The sequence below is a fragment of the Delphinus delphis genome, chromosome 15 (genome assembly GCF_949987515.2).
Source record: "Delphinus delphis chromosome 15, mDelDel1.2, whole genome shotgun sequence".
Taxonomy (NCBI): Eukaryota; Metazoa; Chordata; class Mammalia; order Artiodactyla; family Delphinidae; genus Delphinus; species Delphinus delphis.
This window is the reverse complement of record NC_082697.1, coordinates 41,209,146-41,227,616: the sequence shown is the minus strand read 5'-3', so window position 1 is coordinate 41,227,616 and position 18,471 is coordinate 41,209,146. Positions and strand designations below refer to the sequence as shown.

At 39.2% G+C, this 18,471-nt stretch overlaps 1 protein-coding gene and 1 long non-coding RNA gene across 2 annotated transcripts in view; one reads left to right on the top strand and one right to left on the bottom strand.

The window, feature by feature from the left end:
* The window catches only part of MACROD2 (mono-ADP ribosylhydrolase 2), a 1,989,932-nt gene that overhangs the window by 1,099,438 nt on the left and 872,023 nt on the right, over nt 1–18,471 (bottom strand). The gene's annotated exons all lie outside the window — the stretch shown is intronic.
* Nucleotides 1,412–14,627, top strand: LOC132438647 (uncharacterized). The gene is made up of 3 exons (XR_009522208.1): nt 1,412–1,543; nt 5,163–5,292; nt 14,422–14,627. It is a non-coding gene; the product is annotated as an uncharacterized lncRNA (long non-coding RNA).

The following is an 18,471-nucleotide window of genomic DNA, read 5'->3' as shown; positions in this document are numbered from 1 at the left end:
GTTTTAAGAGCCAGCGAGTTTTAAATGTCCAAAATCTTTTCTTGAATTTTCTCCCTTCCAAGAAATGGTTTTCCTTATTTTAAAATCATATATCACCCTGTGGTTTCTCCTGTACAAATGTCACCTTGTATTATGACTGTCAGAGTTCTCATAATCAGGTGGTAAACACTTTAACAACGCTGAAGCTGCCTTAGTAATTTTTGTGCTCACCATAGCTCAGAGCTTGTAGATATTAAGGGTCTAACGTGTTTACTCAAGGAATGAATAAGTGAATGAATCTATTCAGTCTGAGAAGCCAGCACATTTCTTATCATTTTTGGTGTCCATCTGCATTTATTTTTGAGTGTGTTAGGGGGGAATCATACTAAGCATAAATATACATAATTTATGCGTACTATTGAACACTATGTGCCATTACGCTAAATTCTTTTCTAACCTCATTTTATTATTTACAACCACCCAGTTTAATTAATAACTATTATTATTCCTACTGTACACAGAAATTAACCAAGGAGTTGAACGATTTGCCAAAGGGTCATCCAGATATTAAATGTTATTATCAAAATTTGAAAATAGATGCTTCCAAAGCCTATGAAACGGCAAACAAATTACGAGTTTAGCTCTTCTTCTGTAGACTTCAACTCCGCAGGACTTTCTTTAGTTATAATATACTGGCACACAGTACATACTGTGCATATTAGTCTATACATACCAATTTCCATGTGCATGTACATACACACTTTTATGTGCATGCACACTCATATATATTCTAAGTATATTCTGAGCATAACATTCTAATTCGGCACAGTCACTTGTCAAGGCAATGTCTCATTTTTATTCTCTCATAAAAATTATTTTAGAAGGATAAAATCAGTGAATAATGCCAATTATATGATCAGATACACACTGCCATTTCCTATTGTTATATGAGTGAGTCATCACGTAAACCAGAGATTAGAATACAAGTAAAATGTAGAAGAAATCTATACCTTAGCAAAATCTGACTCCATCCAACAACATTTCATTGTTGCCAGGTCTACAAAATGCACACTGAACCTCATTCAAGAGCCAACTTTGTAACCCATTCAGGAGCCCACCCAGAACCTAGTATGTTCAAGGGTCTTTGGTAGAGGTAGAGGTGGTTTCACAGTCCCTCACGTGAGTTCAGTGACTGCCCACACCAGACAGAAACTTCTTGTTATTCACCAAAATCTCTATTTCCTTTCTTTCTGGGTACTCAGTTGGACATTTCCCAGTTTGCCTTGCAGCTTAGTAGCCCTGTGATTGTATTATTCTGACCAAGTGAATGAGAAAAAAATCATAAAGACTTTCATGTACACTCCATCATGCTTTTACCCCTCCTTCCAGATGAATATCAATGCTAAGAGCAAGCACGGAAGCTGCACACTGACAGCGAGAAAGCCTCTTATCAGCCTGGATTTCTAGAAGACTATGTGCAGCAGCTCTGCCCCCAAATCCTATTGACCAGGAACACCCACCCACTTTGGACTGTGATATGAGCAACTCATAGACCTCTATTATGGTAAGCTGATGAAATCTGAGGGCTATTTGTCACAGCATCTAATATGATCCTAAAACACACAGCAACCTCTCAACATACTTAAGTGCTCCCGGTTCAGCAATTTTTAGTCCTAATATTATCTAAATAGAATATTAAAATTTAGAAATTGTACTACCAAATTATATACTGATGAACTATAAACAAATTTAAGTATGTATTTCAATTAATTGCAAGCATTAATTCTATGTTTTTGCCAGTCCATTCTCATTAGGAGCTGGTAAGAATACTGCAATCCACCAAGGTTAACTGTATCATGTCAGCCTTTTTCCTGGTCTTTGATATGTTCATCTGTTGTCTGATTCCATCGTCTTCAAATAAATCATGTAGGAAACCTTCCCTCCCTTACAGTATACTTCTTTTACTACATGAGTTTTGATGACAGAAGAGCAAAAAAGTGACCTCTAGTCTTTCCTTATTTTATTGCTTCTGTTATTTTCTACACGACACCCTCTGTATTTACCTTTCGTGCTTCTCTTTCCTCTTCAGCCTTTGAACTTCCATTTATGTTCTGTGTTCAGTTTCCCTCATGTTGAGCTCATGGTGTTCCTTGAGTCCCTCCCAGACTTTGCACTCAAGGTTCAACTTTGTTTTTAGTCAGGTTTTAAAGCACATACTTCTCTTAAAGTCACTACTGTGGCCTCATGGCGGCCAAGTCCCTAGTTTTTCAATCATTCTCAGCATGTCCTGACTACCCTGCCTTGTCACTGGGTCTTTGACCACACTGACCACAAACACTCTCACTTCCCCCCAAGACTGACTTACAGGACTAACTTAACTTTGAGTACTCTGGAAAAGGTCACTTCTTCACCCTTGTGGTATGGGGAGGGCAAAGGTTAGTTTTCTAAAAGAATGCCACAGGAAGACTATTTTAAAAGAACATAGAACATGGCTTCTCTGATGCCAACTCTTGCTTCACTGTGAAATATTCTCCCTCTTGCATCAGCAAGGGAAGGAACAAAGTGACTGACCTATTCTCTGCTGCCTTCCTGCCAAGTATGCCTTGCAGATATTACCTAGAATAAATGAACGGTAAAAGGGGGCTCCTCTCTACTTAAAAATTTACTGACACACACACAAAAAAATTTACTGACCACAAATTCCAAAAATTAAAATAAGCAAATAAGTACAATTATGGCTGCTTTAGGAAATTTTGATTTAAAAAATACTATCCCTAAAATGATTAAATTATAGGCTAATATTTTACATTACAAAGACATGATTCTTTTTACCCAAAAGGCTCTTTGATATTTCCATTAAATTAGAAACCTTTAGCTTCTAAAGTGATAGTTGGTCCAGGTATTGCAGATGGCTCTCAAATCCTCTTTTCAGAAACATATCTCCCTACTATTGACTGTTTAGAATGAGTTTCAGTGTATAGATTTTACACCTATTTTGTATGAAAGTTTTGACATATACTTTAAAATTACATTTCCTACTTCCCATTACATTTCGGAGAGGAACTTTTCCACTTTCTGCAACAGTTAAATGAAGCAAAAGGCAACCAAACCTGATATACACACAATCCTATAGTCATAAAGAACCTTAAAATTTTAACATATCCATTTCCTTGTCTCAAGGCAAATGAGGCTAGAGAAACTACTCCAGGTGTAGATTCTGGTTTTGGTTTTGATGTGTTTCAGTCTTCTAAATTAATCATGATATTGATTTTCCTTGGATGGCTTAACAATTGTTTAAAAATACAAAGGCTATTTTAAATGCACCACCTATTGTGGTGTGGTATAAATTCTTACCACGAAAACATTTAGATAATTTCCAGTACTCGGGCTACAGAGTCTGAAAAAAATCTTCATGAAATTACAAATAATAGGTCTTAACCTATCAGAATTTATTATAAAGCTTGATGAAGAGTTTCACATCAAATTTTTGTGTTGCTGTTGCTGTTGTATTAATTTCAGTGCCTTAGAATACTGTCTGCTTTTAAAAGAGTATTTGGTAGGTTTGTTTGGTTTTTTTGTTTTTGTTTTTTGCAGTACAAGGGCCTCTCACTGTGTGGCCTCTCCCGTTGTGGAGCACAGGCTCTGGATGTGCAGGCTCAGCGGCCGTGGCACACGGGCCCCGCTGCTCCGCGGCATGTGGGATCCTCCTGGACGGGGGCATGAACCCGTGTCCCCTGCATCGGCAGGCGGACTCTCAACCACTGTGCCACCAGGGAAGCCCAGTTTGTTTGTTTTTAATTCTATGTTTTAGCGAACAGAACTAGATTATTTAAGGGAAAGATGAAGAATGTTATGGAGTTTCCTTTTACCGGTTCTTTGGAAGATAAAAACAACTGTTGTGTCTTAAAGGACTACAGGAGCTCCATTTATAGGCTTGAATTTGCAAAGAATAGTTTTTGAAAAAAGCTCAAACACATTATGTAATGCTGATACTATCTTAAATACTTTTTAAAGTGCAGTAGCATTTAATGCATCTAATATAAAATTAAAACATTTTACACCAAATAATACCACCTTCCATCAGAGACCTTGGAAGGAAACTTGAAAGAATATAAAAAATACATTTGGAATCTAAGTGTTCTTGTTTATAAAGATGTCCTTTTGGCTACATCTATATATGCAGTGAAATGTTTTCTTTCTGGAGATCTAAGTTACTCACTTAAAATGAACAGTATCCATTAAATCTGCCTTAGGGACTGATAATTAATACAATACTGGAAAAGAAACAAAAAACAAAATCAGAATTGGTGTGTTTTCTAGTACTCAGAGAACATCCATAAAGAAGATCTGAAAGAAACTAGAAAAAGAAGAGCGAACTAAACCAGGCCCCAGGCCTCAATGCCGCCTCTCGTCACTTCCCCTGACGCCCCTCCCAGTAAATGCAAAAATCTTCAACAATTTACCAGCAAATCAAATCCAGCAGCTTATAAAGAGAATTGTAACTGTGACCAAGTGGGGTTTTTACCCCGGGAATTCAAGGTTGGCCTAACGTATGAAAATCAATCAATGTAGTACACCATATTAATAGAGTAAAAAACAAAACCCACATAGTCATCTCAATAGATATAAGAAATGTATCTGACAAAATCCAGCACCCTTGTATGACAAAAATACTCAACAAACTAGAAATAGAAAGGAATTTCTTCAACCTTATAAGGGGTACCTAGTAATTCCTCAAGTTTCCTCAAAGAAACCATTTTGTCAATTTCAACCCTGAAATTTAGGTATGTGTATAATCCTCAATGGTCAACCAAGTCTGTCCAGTTATATATTCCTTGGTTTTAAAGTTTGTTTTGTTTTGTTGTTGTTGTTTTAACTCCAGAAAGGACTCAATATTTCAAATCCCTCACATTGAAGAGGCAGCCATTTAAGAAAATGTTATAGGCTGAATTATGTCCCCAAAAAGATACGTCAGACTCCTAACTCCTGGTACCTCAGAATATGACCTAGTTTGGAGATACGGTCGTTGCAGAGGTAATCAAATTAAGAGAAGTCATTAGGATGGGTCCTAATCCAATATGACTGGTGTCCTTATAAAAGAGAGGTTTGGACACAGATGTGTACCCAGGGAGAACACCATGTGAAGATGAAGGCAATGACCAGGCTGATGCTTCTTTCTACAGGCCAAGGAATGCCAAGTATTGTCCGCAACCCACCAGAAGCTAGGACAGAGGCATGGAACAGATTCTTCCTTTGAGCCCTCAGAAGGAACCAACCCTGCCGAAACCTTGATCTCAGACTTCTAGCCTCCAGGTATGTGAAACAATAAATTTCTGTTGTTTAACTACTTAGTCTGTGGTACTTTGTTATGGCAGCCCTGGCAAACGAATGCAGACATCTTCAGTAAATATTTATTCATTGTGAAAATCATGGCAAAGTAAGAAGGAAATGACTTTGATTTAAACATAGGGGGTGAGACATAAGGCAAATGTCCGCCTTCTCTTAAACATGAAAATATCACACATGTGTGCACAAGAGGGAGTCTGGTGTGCAGTTCAAGGAACAGTGGTTGTACCTTTGTTACAGCAGGAAAACTTCTGGAATAAAAGGTCACATCTATAACCAAGTGCTGGGGTTAAGAATATTAATGAGGATTATTTGTTTCATATGTTTATGGTTATCAAAAGCAAACAAAAATAAACTAGGGTAAAATGTCATGATTAAAAGGAGAATTTTCATTGTCATGCACCTCTGCTGCTTCCTGTCTGTCCTTTGTTCTTTGGATGTCCAGCAATAGAACTCCCTTCCTAATTGGAAGAGATCCCCCACCATATAGGCTCTGGTAGAAGAGAGGCTTCACTCTCATTAAGAAGCCAGTGGACCAGGCAACCAGAGAAATGGCACATGGCCTAAACACAGCCAATTAAAGGTTCCAACTTGGAACTTTGATGTTCTGGAGAATGATGGAAAGGTGCAAGGACAGCTGAAAAGTTATCTTTGGAAGTGTTGAAATCTCAGGGCAGCCAAAAGCAAGTGTCCACTGGAGGTGGAGCCAGCAGCGGAGTGCTCTACCCAGACACACAGTGGCTTGAAGTAAGGTATGTGTTGTACTATCCTGTGCGGGAACCCAGATTTCTGCTTAGTTCTCCTGCATTTCTGCCCAATCAGTGAATATCCTTCTACATTCTTCCATTTCAATTAGCCAGAGGACATTTCTGGAGCTTGGAAAGAAGCCAGATATGAATCACTAACTAAACTTAACTATACAAATTCCATGTGCTGAAACTAGTATCTAGTTCTACTTTCTATAATTAGAAATCATTTTTATTTCCTATATATGTGACCTTTATTTGGGGACCATTAAAAATATATATTTATAGGACCATGTTCTACACATAAAATTAACCAGAAAAGAACATTATTATAAAAACTGATGGAATTTTTTTTTAACTTTAAAAAAAAATGTATCATGTAGTGAACCTCAGAATTTGATAGGACTGTAATTATTCCCTTAAAATTCAAATTTGTTAGACGTCCACCTTCAAAAGGAATACAACACCCCCTGGCTGTGATTGACACCTGTCTGCAGTCCGTCCACAGAGATGCATCTGCCTCACACAGACTTGCTCATCTTGTCAATCAAAGGAAAATCTCATAATCCGTTTTGGCACCTCTAGGTCTTCCAATTCTCAAAGTAATATACCAAATAACTTAAAAACACACAAACCTGGGCTCTGTGGTCAATCTACTGTCACCTCATGCAGGTGAAGACCTTAGCATGGCAGCATAAGGTCACAAAATCTTGTGAGCCATCCGTCTTGCAATATAAACCCAAATCAAATGTCTATCTGTTGCCACCTTTTATTTTTATTATTTTTTAAGCTAATAAGGAACTAGCTACACAATTATAATTACCTAGTTACTGTAGAGAAATCAATGCGACAGATTTTTTTTCAAGGTGATTAAAAACATTGTTTATCCTGGGCTCGAACACTATAGGATTCATCATGTGGATTGGCCTTTTGCCTGCAGCCATATGCCATCTGTCATTTTCTTTAATGAAGTTTGCATCAATTTACAACAAGCACCAAATGCCATGTAACTGGTAGAATCACTTTACGCAAGCAGATCAATGTTTGGTGTCAGTTTTTTTTCTGTGGAAACTCATCTCCCGAATCCATATAAGGAAAGTTTTCTGAGACTTCAGTCCCTCAGGTAATGAGAGTATCAGAATAAGTTGCTCCAAAACAAACTATTGAAGAGAAAAGGTCTAAGTTCATGAACTGGAGCTAACAAATTAATAAACGGGGGAGAAATCCACGAACCTTCAGAACTGTGACTATGCTGCTAAACATAGCAGATTTAGAATTTTAGGAGGAAGAAATTCTACATTCATTAAAAAAAAGGTAATGAGAGTACTAACTTAATTAAAAACAAATACCCCTTTTGAAAAGATTAATAGCAAACATGTTCTTCTTCTTTCCAAATGTTATTGGTCTAATTGACTTAGGTCATTTTCAATTTCTTGTGTTAAAGAGAAAGATGTAAGGTAAATAGTGAGATCCAAGGTTAAATTTATTTGGAATTGAAATAATATTTCAAAGTATTTTAAACTTCCCTCCTTTATCTTCCAAGGTTTTTACCCTAAATTTCCTGACCCTCGTGAAGATTCTGGTAAAACTCACCCCCGTCCCCATCTCTCCTCCAGAGGTAAACACTGTCCAGAAATCAGTGTGCCTTAGTTGCATACATGTTTATTTATTTCTGTTCAGCTCCATGACCTCCCCGGTCCCTAGTGCACCAAAGCAACCTGCCCCTGTATTCTCTTTTCCTCCATGATTGCTGGATGGATGTTTACTGCACGTCATTTGCATGAAAATTGGCGGGTGTGTGTGAAGAATAAGCTTATCCCCACCCCCTACGCTTGCACTCTAGACCATCCCTTCCAGACACACTCACACAACTGACAGAACTCTTAGCCCCCGATCTGGAGATACACAGCAAGGCAATAATTCAGGCCCTATAATTCAGTAAACTTAATTGCAGGAAACCTTTCTGGTTTCTGGACTTCTGGCTTTAAATAATGCTCACACAGAATACTCTCAAATCTAGTTCCAACTCCTTCCACTTTCCTGAGCTCCAGCTGGCTACTCTTCAACACCAACTGGGTGTCTCCTTCAAATCACCTTGCCTAAAACCTGACTCATCTTTCTCCCAAGCCACTTTCAACTCCACCATCCTATTTTCTGTTCATAGAATCTTATACTCCCAAGTTTCTTAAACTTGTTAATTTTATCTAAACTCTTGCCATCCTCTAGCATCCCATATCCAATTGCAAGTAATCAGTTACCAGGTATCTAACAGCATACTTTTAAATTCCTCACATCCACCTATTATTGTCCCTTTTCTTTGCCATCACCCTGGTTCAGATGTGTGCCACGTGATCCATGATGGCAAACAGGGAGGTGTGTCCCAACAATGTTACATTCCATGGGGAATGGTCCTCAGATGGAAAGAGGTTGAATGTTGCTCACACACTCACAAAACAACAAATACCCATTACATCCTTAAATACTCCTTTGAGACTATCAGTCTCTTGTTCAAAAGCAATCAGTGACAAACGGTAGGGCAGAAGGGGACTTAGATAATACCATCATCAATTAATGGGTGCTTGTTCTTTACCAGGTGCTTTTATAGACACTATACACATTGGCACATTTAATCCTCAGGACAATCTGGTAAAGTATTTCCCATATTATCCAAACAAAGTAACTGAGGTCTAGAGACATTAGTTAATTTTCTTAAAGCCACTTTGGAAAGCCATTTGATCCTTTCAAAGAAAAATGAAAATGTGCATGACATACAATTCAGGAATTCCACAATTAGGTGTAGACCTCCTAGAGAAATTCTCATATGTACACTAGGAGATACGTATGAGGTTATTCATAGCACAATTCATTTTTTTTTTTTTTTTACAATCTACCAACTTCTAGAACTAAGTGTCTTGTAAAAGCCTTCATATCATTTTTTTTAACTTTTTATTTTATATCGGAGTATGGCCGATTAACAATATTGTGACAGTTTCAGGTGCACAGCAAAGGGACTCAGTCATACATATGCATGTATCCATTCTCCCCAGACTCCCCTCCCATCCAGGCTGCCACATAACATTGAGCAGAGTTCTCTGTGCCATACAGTAGGTCCTTGCTAGTTATCCTTTTTAAATGTAGCGGGGCATAGCACAATTCTTCACAATAGAAAGAAAAAACTTGGAACAACTTACGACAATCAATAGGAGACTGTATGTCACTACCCTTAGGATGGCCACTAACACAAAAGAGAAAACAGGTGTTGGTGAGGATGTGGAGAAACTGGAACTCCCGTGCATTGTTGCTGGGAATGTGAAATGGTATAGTTACTATGGAAAACAGTATGGAAGTTCCTCAAAAAAATTAAAAAACAGAATGATCATATAATCCAGAAATTCCACTACTTATAAGTATATAAGAATAAGAATTGAAAGCAGGATCTTGTAGAGATATTTTCACAGCCAGGTTTACTGTAGCATTATTCACAATAGCCAAGAGGTGGAAGCAACCCAAGTGCTCATGGATGGATGAATGGATAAAGAAAACATGGTGTATACATACAATGGAATATTATTCAAACCTAAAAGAAAAGGGAAATTCTGATACATGCCACAACGTGGATGAATCTTGAGGATATTATGCAAGGGAATAAGCCCGTCACAAAAAGACAAATTCTGTATGATTCTACTCATATGAGGTATCTAAAGTAGTTAAAGTCATAGAAACAGAAAGTAGAAGTGTGGTTGCCAGGGGCTGGGGGGGTGGGGAAAATGAAAGTTGTTTAGAGTTTCAATTTTGCAAGATGAAAACATGTTTAAAACACCTGTTGTACAACAATGTAAATATACTTAAAACTACTGAACTGTACACTTAAAAATGGTTAAAAAGGCAAATTTTATGCTATGTTTTTTTTTCACCACCATTAAAAAAAAATCTCTACGTATGTCAATGTCTTTGAAATTGTAATTCCAAATCTAGAAACGTAATATGGAGAAATAATTATAAATGAGTGAAGGTGATCAAAAACAAACAAAAAAAGAAAACAATCAAACATCCACAGAGAAATGGCTACAAGGCTCTTCACCTTAATTCAGTGTATACTGGAAAAGAGAAAACAACAACTGAAGCATTTACTCCATGCGAAGAGTTAAATTGATTATGGCACATTCATACAACAGAATACTCTGCATCAACTGGAAATGGTGTTTAGAATAAGTGTATAGGAAAAGAGAAAATGCTCATAACATAATATTATCTGATTTTTCTATAAACATGTATTTGTTTCATTAGTGGTAGAGGAAGAAGGGCAGGAGGCTATTTTAAGAATAACTTCCTCAGGGGCTTTCCTGGTGGTGCAGTGGTTAAGAATTCGCCTGCCAATTCAGGGGACATGGGTTCGAGCCCTGGTCCGGGAAGATCCCACATGCCACGGAGCAACTAAGCCCATGAACCACAACTACTGAGCCTGAGCTCTAGAGCCCGCGAGCCACAACTACTGAAGCCCGCATGCCTACAGCCCATGCTCCGCAACAAGAGAAGCCACCGCAATTAGAAGCCCATGCACTGCAACAAAGAGTAGCCCCCACTGGCCACAACTAGAGAAAGCCCATGCGCAGGGACGAGAACCCAACACAGACAAAAATAAATAAATTTAAAACAAAAAAAAAAGAATAACTTCCTCAGTACAGGCATTTTATTGCACTTCACAGATGTGTTTGTTTGTTTTTTTAACAAATTGAAGGTTTGTGGCAACCCTGTGACAAACAAGTCAATCAGCACCATTTTTCCAATAGCATTTGCTCACTTTGAGTCTCTGCTTTTCATTTTGGTATTTCTTACAATATTTCAAACTTTTTCGTTATTACTGTATTTGTTATGGTGATGTTACCACTGCAAAAAGATTATGATTTGCTGAAGGCTCAGGCGATGGTTAACAATTTGAGCAATAAAGTGTTTTTTAATTAAGGTATGTACATTTTTTTAAGACATAATGTTATTGTATACTTAAAAGTATACTTAAAAATATAAACATACTTTTATATGCACTGAGAAACAAAAAGTTATGGGGCACACTTTATTTTGATATTTGCTTTATTGCATTGGTCTGGAACCCAACCCACAATATCTCCAAGGTATGCCTGTATGTTTTTCTTACCAGCACAGAACCCTGTTAGTTTCAACCCTTTAAACATGTATTATCTATAGGTTGCATTTGGTCGCTAATCACTTGCTTATCTTTTATTGTTGCTGTATACTGTTTGTTTTTTGCTTTTGAACTTGTCACATATGTCTGTATTCTCTCCCTAACAAGACTGTAAAGTCTTTTAAGGCTAGAACTTCTAGCAGGATAAGCACTGTTCTCTGATTGTTTTCTATTACGTCTATCTATAACTGAGTGAAGCTTATGTATAAGAAAATAGGATCAGGCAGAAAGAATACAGAATATTAAACCAACAAATGTAAATTGTATACCTATGATGTGCAAGACAAGGCCAGTTACTAAAGATATTATAAAGAATATCTTTATATTGTTGTTGTCTTCAAAGAGTTTATTATCTTGTTAGGGAAGCTATATACACATAACAGACAAGTTAAACACTGAGAAGAACATGTGATTTATATTAAGTTGCCAAGATGTAATAAAACAAGTTATTGATACTTTTTTTCTCCATACCCAGTGTGTGAAAATATAATGAAATGGCTTAAAATAATATAATGATTTTCTAAAATGCTTATCTGTACCCTTGGCTGTTTTGTTCACACATGAAATCTGAGGATAATTCAAATTCATGCCATTTTTGGAATGTTAGGAACAAATCAAATATGTGAAAATCTTCCAAGAGTTTAAAAGCAAAATTCCCAAAGGGATTCACTAAAATTGTACTGTCAACAAATATCTGAGTTTGGATTTTTAGCTCACTTTGCTGGTAGGAAAAAGAAAAAAAAAGAGGGAAAGAAGGAAGAAAGAAGGGAAACAAGAAAGGGAGGGAGGAAGGGAGGGAGAGGAGGTAAAGGAAGAAGGAAGAAAGGAATGGAGGTGGGGAAAGAAAAGAGAAAAACCCCTCTCTGTCCAATCAGGATTTTATCTGCATCACACCACTCAAACTCCTGCCAGCAATCCACCCATGACCTCCATATTGCTAAATCTCGTGGCCATTCTCAATCTTCAGCTTACTTTATCCCACAACAGAATTTCATACTGTGATCACTCCCTCCTCAAAATACTTTCTTTCATACTTTATACACTGCCCTTCCTTGGTTTTCTTACTGCATCACTGGTCATTTTTTCTTAGCCTCTTTATGTAGTTCCTGAACTTCTCCCTGACCTCTTAATGGTGACCTCTCAATGGCTTAGACCTCCATGTGCTCTTCTGTCTACATTCACCCCCTCTTGGTGTCGTCTGTCCTCAAGACTTTAAATACCACCTACTCGCCAACGATTCTCAAATTCTGCCTTTTGCCCAGACCTATTTCCTGATTTATATAGCCTGATTTTTGTATACCCTGTAGCTGGATGTTTAATAGTCTTCTCAAACTTGACTATACATGAACTCCTGACCCAAACTTGAAAACCTGCTCTTCCTATGGCCATTTGCAAATCATCTGATAGCAGCTCCATCCTTCCAGATGCTCAGACCAAATCTCTTGTAGCCATCTTATTTCTGTTGGTTCTACCTTCAAAATACGTATAAAACCTGAACTCCTTTTGCCACTTCACCTGCCACCTTGATTGAGCCAATCGCACATCTCATCTCTATGATTTCAGTAGCATCCTGCTTCTACCCTCGCTATGCCAAGCATCATCCCCAAAGAGATTAGTCTGGCTACAAAGATTAGCCAGGCTAATCTTCAGAAACTTAAATTAAATCACGCTACTCCTTTGCTCAAACAATGCAATGGCTCCCATTTCACCTGGAGTTAAACTCAGATATCTTAGGATGGTTGACAAGGCCCTATATAATCTGCTGCAACCTCCTGCTCCGACCCTAAACAGGCACCTTATCTCACTGAACTCATCTTCACTTTGTTCCCTTGACCTTAGCCACAAAGATCTCCAGGGATTTCCTTGCCTGCTCCAGCTGATTCCTATGTCTGAAATGATCCTTCCCCAGATTATCTGCTTGGTTCACTCCTTTACCTCCTTCAAGTCTTTGCTCAAATCTCTCCTCCTCAGCGAGACCTCTTCTGAGCCCCTATTTCTTAATTAGTACTGGAGTCCACCCGCTCACTCCTTAACCTGCTCTATTTTTTCCTCTATTCATAGCTTTCATTAGTTTCAAGCATTCTATATAACCTAAATGATTTATATATTCATGGTAATTGTGTGTTGTATAGCTCTCCCTATCCTCTTGCTAAAATATCATCTTTGTAAGGTCAGGGATCTTCTCCTGTTTTTTTTCACTGATGTATCCATCCCCTGTTCCCATAACAGTCCTCGGCACATAGCAGACACTCCATAAACATGTATAAGAAACAAATAGAATATAGTGAGGAACATAACAACATGAGATGGAAGAGGCTGGTCTGTGCTTTTAAGTCTGAGTTATAAATCATGAAATTCCCCAGAACTTGTTCTTATTCATAGTGCTGTATATGGAAAAATGTCCATAGTACGAAATGACATAAAGCCATCACAGTTTACACATGCAAACTCATGCAGCAGTAATGATATCAAAAGTAGAGAAGCAGTGCCCTTTGTTCATGATTAAGCAGGTAAATAAATTTTTTCCCGAGAGTCATGCAAAATCCTATATGAGGAAGGATTATTATTTAATAAAGAGACTCCCAGAGCCCCTCAGTGTTATCATAGCGGAAAGAATTACTCATTGTGCTGCTGAAAGAGGTATCTAATTTAGGGAGATCTCATTTACTCATAGATTGTTTTGTTATAGATGTTTTAAATTACAGTTCCTTAAAACTTCAGGGCAAAACATGGTTCAAGTTTACCATGCAGAGCAGGCACGGTGATTGCCAAATCAGGGTCACAACAATAAAACCATTCAGGATAAGTGACTTGTGCTGACACCGTGTAATTGTGCAAATGCTTCTTCAATGCAGGGTGTGTGCTTGAAATTAATTTTATTTAATTTGGTTGCATGTTCCTCTTGCCATATAGTTACAACAGAGGGTCATCACCGGCTCTTGCTGTCTGGGTCAGGCTATGTGTAACGATGGTAAAATTTCAATAAGCAAATGATGGCTCTGGAACTACCTGGAGACTCAGAGAAGCACATGCATCTGATTGGAACTCTCTTTTCTTTCCTGGACCGGAAGTGGCATGCCAGTCTCCTGTGGTACAGACAAGCCCAGGAGACCTCGAAACTCAGCCACTCCATTTCCTGTCCCTCGGCAGCTTGGAGCATCAGGAGAAAAGAGAGCGGAGGCCGTGGCAGACTCAGCTTGTGGTGGTGAGGCTGACCCTACAGAAGACTTTACCAGGCTGCAGTGCAGTGAATGGGGAGGCGCAGCTGAGAACAGGAAGCCATTGCAGTGCACTCAGACTCCAAGCCTGACAAGAGCGGGTCTAGACTGAGTCAGTGAGAAGAAACCGGCAAAAAAGAGAAGCAGGGGCTGATGGGTAAAGAGACCACCCAGTAACTAACCCCAAAGTACTCCTGTGGAGAAGACTTGTCCTCTTTCTGGTTCAGGTAACAAAACATTGCCATTTGACTGGTCCAAGGCTCAGAGGCCTGGTTTTCCTCTTCATTCTTCCTATGCATGAATTTTGGCAAGACTCAGTCTCGTTGGGCCTCATTTTCTTTACATGTTAAATAAAAGAGCTAAAAACAGGCCTTTTTCCGGTTTTGTTTTTGTGCAGTTTGAATATTCTGTGACTTCATGAGACAAGTCAAATGGAGATGCTCAAGACGGTAGTCCTCTCTGAACATACGCGCAAAACAGAACAAGAAAGATGCCATTCTGGTGAGGATGCAATTGTTCCTGCTGGTATTCAGGAAATGCTAACTGTCTGATCCGTATTAGCTGATCTACCATTCCACCCATTTTTTTCTGTCCTATTTACTTCCTAGAACAGATATTTCTTCTGCCACTATAATACTCACTTCACTGTTCTGTAATTGTGTGATCCCTAGAGGCAACTGAAGGCAAAGACCTCTCCGTCCCTAGTTCTGGGCACACAGTAGACACCAAAAACCACATATGCACATGTATGTGTACACAGACCTTCAGGTGGGAAATGAATTTTTGTAACATGCTAGTGTCCTGGCCATTTTGCCTTGTTATCCTCCTAATAGTTCCCAAACTGAAGTACCTCCCCTCCTCTGCCAAAAGTCAAAAAAGCACCCACTGTGACTATGTTTTCAGAAAAGTGAATAGATATCTCTAGATCTGACAAATGGGCCAATAAAATTCTCTACTGGAGACCTTAAGGTAGAAATGAGAACCTGGGTTTCTGAGCTTAAAGAAAGCTGCCGTGATTGCTCTGAGTAATTTCATTTCTTTCTTTTCTTTCTCTCTCTTTATAACCTCCTACCCTTACCTCATTTCCTCATTTATAAACTGGGGTTTAATACTACCAATCTGAGAACTACAAGCTAAAAATAGCACCAGGGCTGGCATTCATTTATTCCTTATTTCAATGACATCAGACATGTTTAGAGAACCTATGATTTCCAGGCACTGGATTGTGTGGTGGGAATAAAACATCAACCAGTTGGTCACAGTACCTCTCCTCACAGAACCTAGGCACTAGTAAAGGATACGGACAAGTCACAGCCCAGGTAAAAAGGTGCATGATGGAAGAGTGGGGTAACGTGGGAAGAGGCCCTATCCAGCATTCGGGGTAGGGCGATGATCCCTTTAAAACGTTAAGTCAGAGCATGTTCCTCTTCTTCTCAAACCTCCCAATGACTCTCACTTTACTTAGAGTGAAAGCCCATGTCCTTATAGGGACCTACAAGGCTTTCTGTGGTCTGGGCCCTGACCATCTCTCTGACCTCATCCTCTTTTCTGCCCCCCACTGGTTCACTCCAGCCATTCTGGCCCCCTGCCATTCCTTAAACACAGAAGTGCATGCCTACCTCAGGGCCTTTGCACTTGCTGCTTCTTCTGTCTGAAATATTCTTCTTCCAGACAGCCTCTTAACTAGCCCCCCTCACTTCATGTAAGTCCCAACTCAAATGACGCCTTCTCAGTGAGGCCTTCCCTGGCCACTGCGCCTAAACTTCAACATCCTAAATGCCAAGCTTTTATATTCTGCATCCTGCTTCATTTTCTTCTGCTTAGCACTTATCGCTACTATGTATTTTCCCGTTTATTGCCTGACTTTTCCACTAGAAGTGTAAGTTCTATGACAGAAGGGTCTTTTGTTCATTTCGCTCACTGTAGTATCCCCAGGGTCAAGGAAAATGCCTGGCACATCGTAGGCACTCAATAAATATTTTGTGAATGAATAAATGAATGGAGTGCTATGAAATACTTTCCTGAGGAAGTGACTAATTGAAAACTAAGTTGAAATCTGAAGCACGAAGCTGAATTATCCGCAGTGGTAACAGGGGACAGTGAGAAAGAAGTGGGGCACAAAAGAGCATTTTAAAGAAAGAGACCGGCCTGAACAAAGTCTCGGAGGTAAGAGGGAGCAAAAGCAGTTGAAGAACATCAAGACTTTGTCAAAACTGAAGCCTGAATGCCAAAGAGTTAGCAACAGATGGAGAGGTAGGTCTGGAGAAGGAGGCAGAAGGCAGAGGAGGCAGGGCCTTGTGAGCCATGCAGACAAGTTTTCACTTTACCCTAAGAGCAATGGAGGATGTTTGAGGAATTTTAATCAGCAGAGTGATGCTAGCTGTGATTAAAAACAAAGTCATGGTGACTGGATTGGACAGGAGCAAGGTGGAGGCAGGGAGACCAGTCAGGAGGAAGGTGAGGGATGCTGTGTGTACCAGAGAAGGGGGGATGGCACTCAAGAGAAGTGAAAAGATTCCAGAGCCAATTAGAAGGACTTGGTAATTGATACATATATGATATAACTAATGTAAAATTAATGATACAATTATAAATTATATGTAATAAATAATACAATTGACCCTTGAACAACACAGGGGTTTAGGGGCATGGACCCTCCATGCAGTTCAAGATCTGAGTATAACTTTACAGATGGTCCTCATACACATGGTACTGTATACTTGGTTCCACATTCGTGGATTCAACCAACTGCAGGTCGTGTAGTATTGTCGTAAGTATTTATTGAAAAAATTCCACGCAGTTCAAACCCATGTTGTTCAAGGGTTAACTGTATGTGTATTTCTAGGGTGAATCATGGAGAGGAGGATAAGTGAAAGGGAAGAAAGGGTCAAAGGTGATGTCTAAGTTTCTGGCTTGGGTAACTGGTATCAATCAGAGTGTGGTAGTAGAAAGATGGCCAAATTCTTTGGCAAGTAGGGTTCTATGTCACCTCCCCTTAACTCTGGGAAGAATCTGTGATGTCTTCGGCCAACCAGATGTGACAGAAATGATGCTGTACCAGACTGGAAGAAACTGGCAGCTTCCAGACCTGGTGTCTTGGATCTAAGCAACGCAGTTGAGCTGCCAGGCCACACCCGCACCAACTGGTCAGATGTGCTAGCGAGACATTTGGAGCTGACACCAAATGTCGAATGTCCTCTGGCCCAGTTGAGCCGCACCAGCTGACACCGTGTGGAACAGAGGCAAGCCTTTCCTGAGGAGCCCTGCCCAAGTTATAAATTCATGAGCAAAAAAATAATTGATATTGTCTTAAGCTAACTTTCCGGGTGGTTTGTTACACAGCCATAAATAATCACAGAGAGAGAGACAATGAGAAGAGAAATTGTCATGATTTATCTGAATGCAACCAGACAGGGTTAAGCAATCTCGATCCCTCAAGTATTCCTACTTGGTGGGATGTCGCAGGAAAGTAGAGTGCCTGACAGTATGGGGTACACTAGTACTTTGGGATGAACTTGGAAGGAGTTAATTGCGATCCAAATTAACCATGGAGGAAACGGAGTATATTAAATACTTCAAGATCACACTTTCATTTTGTTTGAACCACTGGAGGAAATCCAATCTCAAATTAATACAACGAAACCAGAAGCTTGCTTAAAAAATATTTCATCAGATTGCAAAGTTCAGCTTGGGGCAGGGCATATTGGACCCCTTTAAATAGTTACTCTCGTACAGACATTCTTTTCATTGTGTGAGTGAACAAAAGAAGATTAAGTGAGCACCTCTGGAACTGTCTAAGTTATCGGTGGGCACCGTCCCTATGTTAATTTGGAGATCGATAAGGCTCCAGGTCAATATCAGAGCTTCACGTCAGGGGCCAGTACATGTATGTGACAGGTGCAGCCAGATGGGAAAGGAGAGCTTTTATTGGAGCTACTTCTTCTTTTATTTTTTTTTAAGTTAGTCAGATACAGACAGTTCA